The sequence below is a fragment of the Sceloporus undulatus genome, chromosome 2 (genome assembly GCF_019175285.1).
Source record: "Sceloporus undulatus isolate JIND9_A2432 ecotype Alabama chromosome 2, SceUnd_v1.1, whole genome shotgun sequence".
Taxonomy (NCBI): domain Eukaryota; kingdom Metazoa; phylum Chordata; class Lepidosauria; order Squamata; family Phrynosomatidae; genus Sceloporus; species Sceloporus undulatus.
Window position 1 is genome coordinate 230053360 of NC_056523.1, and position 10637 is coordinate 230063996.

Below are 10637 nucleotides of genomic sequence, written 5' to 3' on the forward strand. Positions count from 1 at the left end.
AACCTTCTGTTTCTGGGCTGATTTTGGGGAAATATATAGGTTCAGTTACAGATGGATAAAGACCACCGGAATGATCTCCAGAAGGTGTCAGAAAGAATTGTAGGGCCTGAGAATATGGGCAATGCGGGATTAGTGGGACCAAGGGTCTGAGTCAAGGCATGCTAAAGCATATAAGCACCATTCCGCCGTCCCCGATCTCCCTCTCTTCTTTGTCCCGTCATACTGGTTCTAAAATGTCACTGTATTTTCTGTTTTGCCGGCACTCCTCTATTTACAAATTCGCTTTTTAATATCCCAAAAATAGAGTCTACATTACGGTGCTGCCCTATGAAGATATTCGGTCTTCTCACGTGTCTGCAAAAGGGGTGACGTTCTGTCCCTGCATCATTCCCAGAGGGCCTTCAGGGTCCAACAGCTCTGAGGTTCACCAGGGTTGCGCACCGCCGTATTTGGGGAGGCTCTACTGTAACTGAAAGGCCACTACTAGAAGATACTACTGCCGGCGGAATCCCGAAGTGTATTAGTTGGGACAGCAAACACAGATCAGGGAACCAGGAAAGCTCATCCTGCTGATCATGCCAAGAGCTTCTTGGACAGAAGGCCTGGTTTGGCAAATGCATGTTGAAGTTTCTACTACTAAGTCATAAAGAGACAAATTATTGATTAGCTCAGGGGAACAACCACAAATTGATTGTTAGAGCCAGATGCCTTCACTGTTGAAATACAGTAACAGCAGTGCACACATTCAATCACTCTTCCTCACCCTTCAGTCGATGGGCTCAGACTTTGAATACTGACAAATGGTAGAGTGTTTGGCCAGTGTATTGTTCTTCAAATGTACAGGGCCCCTGTCGACTTTTATCTTGTCTACTGCTGAAAACAAGAAAGCTAGCCTACTTCGCTCTTATCTATGCCTTTTTGTATAATACATATGTAAATCATAAGTTCAAAAGATGATTCTTTCGTTCTTTCACATTCCCTTAATGCATTGATCTATCTGACCTAGTTTCCCAAAGTGTAGCAGCAGCTTTATAGTCGATAAAGATCAAAACAAATAATAATAAAAAAGTGTATTATATCTGACAGGTCTTTTGTTTTTTCCCCATTTCCCATCCAGTTGTGCTAAAATGCAAAGACCAGGAAGCCAACAAAACCCTCAGATCCGCACATGTGCTTCATGATGATTTGAGAAGGACACGAGAGCTGTAATTATTTTTTTTAGTTCAAGAGGGATTTTGGTTATTGAGCTTGTTTTAGACAGCTCTTGGAACAGTGCCTTGTTCTAAGCTCCAAATCACCAAGCTAGCTCTGCCTTTTCTCTTCCTTCCCTGTTTACTTTTAGAGACTAGCAGATTTTATATTCTCAGGAAAGGATGTCTTAAGTCTCCATGGTCCATCCCGCCATAACGTCCGTCCCTGTCATGGAAACTAAGTACCTCGTCATCTGCTGCGCACCAATTATGTCCAGAGGTGGGTTGCCTAAATAGTCACAAGGCAGGAGAACAGATTTGGGACATGCTTCTAAACCTGATGCAAGAAAACCAGAAGAAACAAGAACTAAAACAGACCCAAAAATCCAACGATCCTTCAAACTAGCTATTTGGCATAGCTCCCCCATCCCAATGCTCTAGAAGAAGTTGTAATAGTTTTTAGACCACTGATGGAAGGCTAATTTATTTAAAAACAAACAATGAAAGAATTGCCCTTTTCAGATCCTCTAAGAAACAAGCCCCGCATTTTTTCAGCTTGGATTTTTCTTGATAAGAAAACAAGTATGACATGTCGAATAGGCCCCAGATACTTGAAAATGAAGCTTAATTGGTTTAAGTGGAAGTAGTGGGAAGTAACTGGAAGAATGAGGTTAACCAGAGAAAAGGATATGGTGCAAACATGGAACAGCAACCAAAGGAACAAGAGATGCAAACCCAAAATAATGCAAATGCGTGGTTATGCAAATTTGATTCAGTGATTTGTACAATGAAGCAACTACTATTGAAGTGGAATATTTGTTACATGCTCTCTGGCAGCTCGAATATCGTGGCTAATACTGGAAATCAGTACAATTCCTACTATAGAAGAATGGAAAATCTAAACTTCTTGAATTCTGAAATATGGATAGGTTATCTATGTAATGCAGCAGGGAAAACAATTCAAGAAATATGAAAATAATGAAATGGTAGTGGGAAAACATGGTATCTACGAGATAAACAGACCTAATACGGGAGTTACTTAATAACCAGTTGGTTTTTGTCATTGGTTTTGATAGGCCTCTTGTATACTAAGGCCTGTTACAGACGGCCAAAATAAAGCTTCTGTGGTCTCTTTGGAGGTTAGCATTTAAATGAAGCATGGGATCCTAAGAGATCCGGAGGTTGCAGCAAAGCACACTCCATTCCTAACACCGGAGTACAGCTTGGTGGCAGCTTCCGGATTCTTAGGATGCATGCATCAATTTAAATAGAATACCTTCCGAAAGAACACAAAGCACTTTATGTTGGCAGTCTGTAACAGGCCTAAATACGATAGACAGTAATATGCTTTGCTTTGATTTCAGGTTTAATGATAGGTCTACAGGGCACTAATAAGAAATATTATTTTCCTTTACCCCTTCATTTCCTTATTTCCTCGCGCCCCTGTGTTTATTTCCCCCCGCTATCCCCACCCTTTCGTCTTTCTTAATATCATTTAGATAGGATTGTTTTATTCTGTTTTGTATATATGTTTAAAAAATAAAAATAATTTTTAAAAAACAGTGCAATGCTGCAGCTAACAAGGCCAATGCGATTTTAGGCTTGCAATCAATAAAAGGATAGTTCTAGATCAAGGACGTAATAGTGCCACTCTATTTCTGCGTGGGGATCAGGAGCCCCACCTGGAATACTGTGTCCAAATTCTAGGGCGACACAATTCAAAAAGGACAGTGAAAACTGGAGTGTGTCCAAATAGGGAGACGAAAATGGTGAAGGGTCGGGAAAACATGCCCTATGAGAAACGACTCAGGAGCTGGATGTTTTTAGCCTTGGAGAAGAGAAAGGTTAAATGGTGATATGATAGCCTGTTTAAAGATACTTTTAGGTAGTCATAATGAGAGAAGCTAACTTGTTTTCTCTGCTCCAGATACTAGAATCTGGAGCAATGCATGCAAGCTACAGGAAAGAGATTCACCATAACTTTAGGAGGAAAACTCTGAAAGTAAGGGCTGTCGACGAAGGAAACACTATACCTTGGAGTGTAGTGGAGTCATCCTTCCGTAGAGGGTCTTTAAACAGAGGCTGAATGGGCCATCTGTCGGGATGGTTTTGATATGGATTTCTGCATGGCAGGTGGTTTGGACTGGAATGGCCCTTGTTGCAGGCTCTTCCAACTTATGATTGTATGAATCTCTATAAGATTCCTTATGCAAAGGGACTACTTCACTCCAATGCATCGAGGAATAGATAATAGTCTATAAGAACTTATTCTACAAACTTCTTTTGCAACAAGTAGTCTTAAAGGTCTCTAGATCATTTGCATACTGAGCTTCCATACTAAAAGGGTATGTCGCTGAATTCAGTGAGATGCAAGTTTTTGGTATTTGAAGAACCATGGTCACCAGTAACCCTTTTTTCCAATATTGCAACTATACTGAATCCATGCTGTTTGCTGATAGGTCTCGTAGTGTAAGGTCAGCCTAAGATTAATTCATTTTTAACAATTTTGTTGTTGTAATGCCTTCGAATTGTTTCTGACTTAGGAATGACCTAAGGCGAATCTATCATGGGTTTTCTGTGGCAAGATCGGTTCACGAGAGGTTTTCCACTGCCTTCCCCTGAGGACTTGAGGGGTTTATTCATACCTGAAAAGAATTTTCAGGATGAAGCGGTGTTGAATCTATTATTCACCGGCATCCCAAAATGCACCCAATTAAAAAAAACCCCCACTTAGGCCACGGGCACTGTGCGCCAGCCGGGGGCCAATAACTAAGGGTCGGTAGCATGGCACCAACCACACACAGTATCCATATACAAGCCATAGTTCGTGCAAGACGGTGCCATCTTTTATGCAAGTGCCATTCAACCAGGGTGGTGTAACGATGACATCACACATGCACGACATGTTTAAAATGGGACAGACGTGCAATGTGATATGTCTCCATCTGACCCCAAGCCGCTAAGGCGGACTGGCGGAGGCGTGGCAAGGAGCTCCGAAACGGAAATTCTTTGGGGCCGCCTCGTTGTTGGTGTGGCAAACAAACGGCCACGCCAATGAATGAAAAGGACACCCTTTTCCAGGCAATGGAGAAGTGGCATTTTTTTGGCTGCTGTCTCTTTGGCTTGGAAAAAGGCTGGATGGGACCCAGTGTGAAAAGAAGGTGGGTGCAACGACTGCCCCGTTGAGTTGGTCTGTACCGTGCATAATCTGGGATAATCAATAGGGGGTTGAGGGTTTTTTTTTTAAAGATCTGCATTGTTTGGTAGTGTGAAGAACCAATGTGAATAGACAGAAAAAAATAGACCCCGGGATAAAATGCTGCATGCCTTGAACAGTTCGGAATACATTTGCATATTCGATTCCATCCTTGTTTGAGTACTTTCGACCTGTGAGCAACTGAACATGCAGAATGCACATTACATGTGCTCATAGTGTGAATAAAAAATCCAGAATGCATGAGTGAGATTATTTGCATTGTTTACAAACTAAAACCCACCCCCCCCGATAACATCTGAATAACACCCTGAGAGTGTGTGACTAACCAGGGTTACCCAGCGGTTGCAGGGCTGAATGAGGAATCCTGGTCTCCAGAGTTATAGTCGCAAAACTAAACTCAACCGCTACGTCATACCGGTGTCTGTTATTTTTAAAATTAAAATGTCCGTAATAAGAAAGAATTCAGACTTTGAAAGCAGAGGATAGTTTTCTTCCAATTCAGTGGACAGTATGACCAAAACATGCATTGCTTCAGGCGATCATTTGCATGAACTCCAAATCAGTTGGTGGATTTGAGATATTTCTATCAGGTTTGTGGTATAGTTAGCTTCTTCTGAATGGATTGTTTTTTGAGAAAGTGCCAGAGAGAAAAGAAAAGAAACTAGTTAAGAGAGACCAAATAAAGAAAGCATTGTTAAATTAGGAAAACCTACTATGGTTGTATGCATTATGAACCTGGTCGAAGAAACCAGCCATTTCTTCATACCAGAGCTGGTTCCCAAGAAAGCAATTAAATACTTTTGGGCTTAAATCAAGCCCTGTTTAAATGTGATACTTTCTCAGATAATATATTAATGTTATTGCGATGTCATTTTCCATAGTAAATTGATAATATTTAATAAAGGCTCTATTTGTTCATAATCAAGGGCTCCTAGAGTTGTTTTCTGTCCAGTCCCCCTACTATGATTCTCCAAAAAAAAAAAAAAACAAAAAAATAAATATTTTAGTATTTATTTTTATTAATTTTACCATATATATTTTTGAGAGGTATTATTCTAAATTTTTTAAGCACCAAGTTGACTCCAGTTTTACTTTAAAGTCTAAGCATTTAATCAGATAGAAGAATACTATGGATACAGCCACGTCTGACAGAGTCTTCAGCAAGTTCAATGTATCCAAATATAACTTATATAATTTTGTCGGTTGAATGTCAGGGATGATTTCCCATCAGATTTGCTGCTCAAGCATTTCCTGCAAACATAGTTGTTTCTCTGCATTCTTATATATCTGGAAGGAAATTGGCACATAATTGCCTTACATCCGGGATGGACAGCTTGTACTGAAAACACACTGGCAAGGTTTCACATAATTCTCTTTCTCATCACTCTCTCCCTCCGTCTCCTTCTCTCCATCACAAAGAAAGTCTATTTAACAATTGTGTTGAGAGGTATTTTTAAACTTTTCCATGAACCTTTATTATTTCATAATGATAGAAACAGTGGCTATTTAATTGTACACACAAGTCTACTTTAGCTGAGAACTGTACAGCCAGGGAGAAAGCCTGCATTATACATTGTTTCATATAATACAATATAAGTAATCTTTGGTTTTAACTTGTATACATCATAGCGCATGTATGGTTACTAATCAGCAGCATGAAAATGAACTCGCATCAAAACATGTTAAAATAAGAGCAAATATGGATAAATGCCACAAAATACACACGTCTCACTTAGAAATTAAATTGTGCATGAAATATGCCCCAATTTTGGATCCTATTTTACTAGAACAATTAGAAGCAATATTTAGAAAGCACATAGTTTAATAATGCAGCATAGGGAAGACTCTTACTAGTTATGTAAGCTAGCATATACCTTACTACTAATGCAAGTACTCTTACTTGAGCTATATATCTTTTATAACAGAATTCCAGACAAGGGCCCTTATCATGAATGAGTGTGGAACTGGGGGTCTTCTGCAACTGGCGATTCGAATTCGCGTCAAACGCAATGTACGTCATACCTGGTAGTCCTTCCGCATTGGCAGGATTAAGAATTGGCCAATCCGCATTCGCGCGAAGTGCATTCAAGTGGCAGAAGAATGTTTTGTCAACACGCGGTGACTGCAACAGGAGGATTGCCGATTCATATCGGCCGCCTCGCACATGCTTCCGTGGTGCATCCTGCAATGGGTTGCGACCTTAAACGATGCCGGGGTGAAAAGGGGGAGGTCCCGTCATGACAGGCCCGGTAAGACAGCTGGAGAGCCACTCATGCACATTAACAATCGCGATACAACGTGCCCATTACGGTTCCTCTCTACATCCTGCTTGGTTTTTAATGTTACGCATGACTCGAATGCAACAATATAGCAATGCCCGGTTCTGCGTGTGTGTGTGTGAGTGTGTGTAGGTATGTAGTCTGGGGGGGGGGGGGAGGAGCAATTCCAGCGGATGTCAAAGAGGCGGGATGGGACATCTAAGTCAATGGGGGAGCTTTGATTAAGAGTTTCGGCATGGCAGAAGGAGGTTGACTGGATGGCCTTTCTTGGGGTCGCCATGATGCCAGCGGCGTTCCGCCTCCTCACCGGCTTGGGATCCAGCCTGGGCTGCATCCCAGGCAGGGAACAGGCACGGGGCCGCTAGAATCGCGGCGAGCGCCGCCGTTCCAAGCGGCCTCCCTCCTCCTCCTCCCGGCTTGAGAGGCGAAGCCGGGGAGAAGGAGGAGGAGGTGCTGGAACCGCGATTACCATCGCCACCGCGCCTCTTTCCCTTGCCTGGATGCAGCAGGATGGCTCTCAGAGCCGGGGATGAGGAGGAGGAGGCCGCTGAACGCCCCCCCCACGTTCCCTGGAACCGGCAAGAAGGAAAGACCCAAGAAGAAGGAAGAAAAGAAGAAAAAAGAGGATAAACATTGAAGCTGGGGGTTCTTTTTGCGATGGAAATCAGACTGGGTAGTCAAACACAGACCCATTTAGCACTGAGATCAACAGAGCCCCAATCCAGGAATATCGCCGAATCCCTTATCAGCGCACTGGCAACACGCTCCAAAAGAGGAGCCAGGACCATTCAGTTCGGCAGTTCGGCGCATTCACGTGAGTGAGGATTGGGCCATTCGAATGCTGGTAATGATGGTAATGTTTGGCGAATAATAACGCGAATTTGAACCACCCGTGGCGCAAAACCAACCCAGTTCCACACATCATCTGATAGGGCCAAAGCATTAATGTTTTGCCCCTCGTGCTGTTTGGTTATATGAAGTTCTACATGAACTAATAGGAAGGAAAATGGAAGAAAGCCCCAAAAAACGCTCCTGTGGAAGGGAATTGACAGACTGGGAGCTCACACCAACAAAGCCCTCGCTTGCAATCTTCACAAATATGGCTCTGAAGGTGACAGGGGTGAAGGAATACCCCCTCCTCAAAAGTTAGTAAGTGTTATAGGGGAGAAGATTAGCCTTTTCAGATAGGACTGTAGACCGATGAGGCGACATCATGATAAGGCACAAACTCACGGGAAAAGACCAGATGCAATGAATGATAGAGGGGCAAAAAAAGATAAGAAGACCACATGCTAGATGGATGGACTATATTTAATGAAGGTCACAAGTATGATTATTGCAGGACCTAGCAGAGCAGGGGAGGACAGGGAAGTCATGCAGATGTCTCATCCACAGGTTTTCCATGAGTCATATGATTGGAAGATGGTTAGCAACAAAGAAGAGTAAAATGACAAATGAAGGCCCATGTCCTTTTACTCTTCTACTGTGAATGAGCATTTAAACAATACAAAAGTAATAACCACACTTTTAATTGTCATGGAGACAAATAGATAATCAGAGAACTTTATATACATCATAGTTTATGGGTCCATTAGTCACCATCAGTCAACAATCAGGCTCAGCATTGGGAGCCAATTCAAATTCCAAACAATTTTCAAAGGCAGCTGCACTTAGATTACATTACAGCAATCCAACAAATAATTCATGGTGGAATGTTGTTGACATTTGGTGATACTCCAGGGACAAGAACGCTGGTATACGAGTCTTACTTGTACAAGTGCACTTCCTGGGATTTGTAATTCAAAAATAGCTAGGGTGAGAGGCCAGCAAGTATAAAGTTTTGAGCACGGTACTTGTTGAAGTGTGCGTCAAGTCATGTCTGAGCTGGACTTGTTAATTGTTGTGTGCTTCAAGTCTGTTATGGGGATCATAAGGCAAACCTATCACAGAGGTGTTCTTTCTTGGGCAAGTTTTCTTCGTCTGCAGAGGGGGTTTGCCATTGCCAATCCTCTGAAGCTTGAGAGGCACCCTTGCCCAGTGGGTTTACATGGACTAGCCAGGATTGAACCTTGCTCACCAGAGTCATAGTCCAACCTCAACCACTACCATGATGATTCTCAAGAGGGTTCAAATTAATAACTTCTATTGAGGCTTTTAAAAAGGCGATAAAAACGATCCGTGGTCCGGAGGGCCGTACCCACTGACTTCTGCCCTGAATAGAACAAATTTGTTCATCTTGTCAGCCCCTTTGGTATTGCCCACTTTGTGTGAACTGTTTTTAATGCTGCTCTGTAGTTAGGATGAGTTTATTGTCGTGATTTTTAGTATTAAGGGAGGGAGGGGTTTGAAGGGTTAGGGGGTCAGGGGTATTGTTTGTTTTGTCATTATTGTTTTGTATTTGTATAACCTTGAGTACCTGCCCAGTTCATCCTTAAAGGGAGAATTGGAGATACAAATATAGTTTGTTGTTGTTGTTGTTGTTGTTGTTGTTTGTGTGCTCAGACATGGAAAACTCACTGGGGGATTGGGGGCAAGTCACACGCTTTCAGCCACCTCAAAAGGCAGGCAAAGCCACCCCCCCAAAAAATATTGCAAAGAAAACCCTGTGAATAGCTTGGGGTGTGCCCCGTAAGTCAGAAAATGACTTGAAAGTGACAACAACAACTCCTTGGATCGGTGATAGAAATTTGGAAACTAGGCTCAGGACAAAATCCAGATGTCTAAGTCCACCCAGATAGGAAGAATCCCTCTTCCTTGACCTAACTCTTGGTCTGATTGAAGTTCATTCTTTCCCTCATCAATCCAAGAGTGCCTTTAGAAAAAAAAATCCACAAACTCTCATTTTAGGAGCCATTTACGTTAGCTGTCAATGGGCAACAAAGATGGCATTCTGTGCTGAAGGTCCTTTGCTTACATAGGATTTCTCATATTGGTGTGGTGGCATTTTGATTTGGTGATTTACAAGCCCTTTCTAACGGAAGTCAAGGCCTGTAAATCCATTGTTATTTTGCATTGTAATGCCTCTGCTTTCTCTCTCAGACTCACGTCCTGTATCCAAGGTTCTCTAATATGTGTTCATTTGGTCTTGTTAAATTTTTTTCTGTAAAGGGTTCAGGTCCGCTGGTACGAGAGAGCTTGTCATATTCCATCTTTCTCCTTTTGGAAAAATTTTGAAATCTCATCTTCCTGGATTAGCCCTTCTACTCACTCAGCAGAGGCTTTATGGCTACATTGCACAGTCATTCATTTGAGAGTGCTTCAAGCATTCATCAATGAAAAACCCATCCCTCTGTTGCCTTATGATAGTTAATTCTAAAGGACAAGTAAAAGGAGAATAGGAAGGGGACCAGGTAGGCACTCTTGGAAAAGAGCCGTAGATGAGAGACTGCCACCCAGGGCACACTAGGGGCTTCAGTATAGTCCCACCTCAACTTCCGCAGTCCCAAGTAAACAAGTAAGTGGTTCTAGGCTGCATCCACACTGCAGAAATAACCCAGTTTGAACCCACTTCAATTCCCAAAGCTCAGTACAAAGCTCAGCACACTGCGTTTGGGAATGTAGCTAAACGTCTCACAAACTTACTTCCCCATAGAACAATGAGCAATGGCAAGTAAGGTTGTGTAAAATGGGATTTTTTTTGCAGTATGGATGCAGTCCTAGTCTTCCCACCATTCAAATGTTTTTAATACAGGCCCTTTCACACTTCACAGTTACAGTGATGATCTAAATGTCATGCCTGTGTAGTAAAAACTGATAAAACACTGAAGTTTCTTCACTAGACTCACAGCAAACCTCGGTCTGACAGAGCCAGAAGGAGGGACCAAAGATGAATTGGCCAAACACAGATTGTTTTATTTTAGACAGCTGTCACCTCGGGAGGAATTAGCATTTCCAACAAAGATCCCGAGAGCCCCGAACAAGGAAAAATGGCTTCTTTATATAGCATTGAAA